Source organism: Genypterus blacodes, unplaced genomic scaffold (assembly GCF_046128005.1).
Source record: "Genypterus blacodes isolate CSIRO-AG114 ecotype Tasmania unplaced genomic scaffold, CSIRO-AGI_Gbla_v1 ptg000067l_1, whole genome shotgun sequence".
Classification (NCBI taxonomy): Eukaryota; Metazoa; Chordata; class Actinopteri; order Ophidiiformes; family Ophidiidae; genus Genypterus; species Genypterus blacodes.
The window spans coordinates 9,681,279-9,684,320 of NW_027466879.1; positions in this window are offsets into that span (position 1 = coordinate 9,681,279).

Sequence of the window (3,042 nt, forward strand, 5' to 3'; positions counted from 1 at the left end):
CCATGTTGTATTGGGTATTTTATAACCCCCCCCCCTTCTCTCTCTCATGTGTCTGTCTAAATTGGTGCCAAATTTGAGCAATATAGGCAATGGGAATCTACTGTATATTAAATGTTGTTTTACTACAGTGTACTCATTTTTTAAGAAAGTTTGCGGTTTACTTTTCAGGAATGCTGAAATGTGTATTATAATACATATTTCTAACGAATCAATGCATAAAACCTGCCTTTATATCTTTATTTTCAAGATGAAGAATGCAGAACCATCATTTGCTCTGCTGACAGATCTCAAGAAAGGCCTGGCTGCTAGCCCTTTAAATGTGGGCGGGTTACCTAAACTGGCTGACGTCATATCTCCAGGTAACGATGTCCGATTGGAGCAAACAAGATGTCAATCAAGAGCTATTGGCTCGGACTAACGAAGTGATTGGACAGGGTGGTCCCGCACTCAAGTCTTAAACAGTTGACTGACGTTAGTGATGTTTGACTGACAGAAAAATAGTCAACTATTTGAGACTTGGCTGCGGGACCACGGCTCGACCATTGCGCGGATCTTACTGTGCGTCTGGATATAGTTTCAGGACATTACAAGCTTCAAAATGACGGTAAGTGTGCGAATATATTCCATATTTTGGCGGTTTTGTGGCTGAGAGGATTCCCTGCTTTGATGGCTGTCGTTGTTGTTGTTGTGCCTGGTTGCTGTTGTGAAATATCATGTTCACACACTTTTATGGATGTTTTTTTTGACGTTGGTTTGTGTGTGTTGTCATAGGCCCTATAATAGATTAGATGATTAGATTAGAATAGATTCAACTTTATTGTCAATGAGCAAGTGCAGGTACAAGCCAATGAGATGTGTGTGTGTGTGTACAAGAGGTACAACACAGCCATGGCAGGTAAAAGCTTGAAACTTCTACCATGTGTTTGTAGCATTGTTCAATAACTTTTTAATAGTTTAGTGTTTTCACAGACCCTGTTTGTTTGTATTATACATTTTGTCCACCTGTGTATCACATGATTCCATAAGTCTCATTCAACATTTCTTTCTTTTCTCTCCCTCTCTCTTTTCCCTTCTCTTTCTGTATCAAAAAACGATCTCCAAAATGTATGCTCATTGTCATGTCAAATGCTTCAATGAAAATATATTTAAAAAATAAAAAATTAAATGGGGAATGCTTTTAAGGTAATCAAAGAGAAAGGGTTTGATTTGAATGTATTTCAAAAAGCCAATTACAAAAGCTGATGTGGAAGCAAGAAGACAAGGCCAAAGTAATAAACAAAAGCCAATCATGTCTTCCAAATGATAAAAGAACCATACACAACTCCCTGAAGAAGTCTTTGAAAATAAAGGGCAGCAGAAAACAGTTACTGAAAGTAAATTACAACATAACCACTATGAAGAATACAGAAATATCAAAATGAGGAAGCATATAAGAGGCATTTATAACAAGTAGACTGCTGGCTGTTTACCACAATGAATATTCATGATAAGAATTAAAACAAACTTTGGTGCTGTGATCTGAATGCACTAATGACGCACATTATCCAGATGCTTCTGTGAGGGGGGATTTATGGCTCTGAAACAGCAACCCAACATTGCAGAAGTATATGCATCAAACACACACATCTATCTATCTGTGGTGAATGTTGTGTGAAAGCTTGAAGATGGTTTCTCATTATTCCTTTTTATTAGTATGAAGCTCATGTTTAAATATCTGAAGCACCACAGAGTCAGGGGCTGAGAGTCGGCTCTTGGGTTACTTCCCTGTTTGTTCAGGTTGACTGGGCAGCGAGCTCTAAGAAAAGTCTTTGTGGCAACAAATGTATTCAGTTTAAGAATGATGGAAAATTTCCAGTACCCCTCCACGGTTCCCCAGATCTGTGCCTTGACACAATCTGTCCCTGAGGTGTACCGACAAGTGCTTTGAACTCGTGGTTTGGCATTTTCTCTGACACGGGCTGCCATCCGTGGGGCTTTACATAGTCAGTGTGATCCGTTCCAAGTCAAGGGAATTCACCACAGGTGGACTTGAATCGAGCTGTGGAAACATCTCAAGGTTGATCAATGGAACTACAGCACACCTGAGTTAAAATTCTAGTGTGACAGCAAAGAATCTTAGTCAAAGTAAAGATGATGCATCAGTTTTTAGTGGGGAAGAAAGTGCTGCTTTTCCTACTTATTGTTTAAAAAATTGTATAATCCATTTCAAAATATGGCTGTAATTTATCAAAATGACAATACTTTCTGAATGCTCTGTATGTACCAAGAGTAAACCAAGTCGAACAAGCCAAGTTGAACTGACGGTAGGAGAGGGAGTCTGTGAACAGGGTCTGTGCCAGCTTACTTTGCTTTCTTTACTTTGTTCATTCAATTTGTCTTCCTCATATAGTCCAAAAATCATGTATGTACCAAAATGTAGTATCTGGCATTTAGAAATTGCAGAATTAAAGCCATTATATTTTCTAGTAATCAAGACAAGAAGGGTTGTTTGTTTTTTATGTAGATGATCATATAAGTTCAGCCAAACTCAAATCTTCTGGCCTTTTAATCAAAGCTTGTGGATAAAAAAAAGTCTTCATGTTTGATCTTAAGCTGTGAGCTGTTACGTTAACAGAGAGAAATGTAGAAGAGTTAATACTCTGCCAACAAGCTCCCTTATAAAAATAATAATAACACACACACCTACACACAGCACAAAACCAGATTAAGCCATTCTCCGTCAGCTGTTTTCTGTTGTGACATTTATTGCCACAGCCTGCAAATTGAATTGTCTTTGGTTGATGTATTGCTTGAGTAATGGGCTCCCCCTCTGTTTTTCTTTGACAAAACAGAGTGCGGGGAAAACGTTAAGTCAAGCATTTCCTCATATCCTCCCATCTCAAATACCTGCAAAAACAACAGAGCTGTTTTTGTGATAATAATCTCCTCTGCAATTGAAAAACCTCCTTGGTTGCTTGCAATTCTCTCACAGCAATGCCCACTACAGCAGAACGCCTTTGATGAAGTGTTAATAGAGGAAGAATTTTACAACTTTAAACTTGA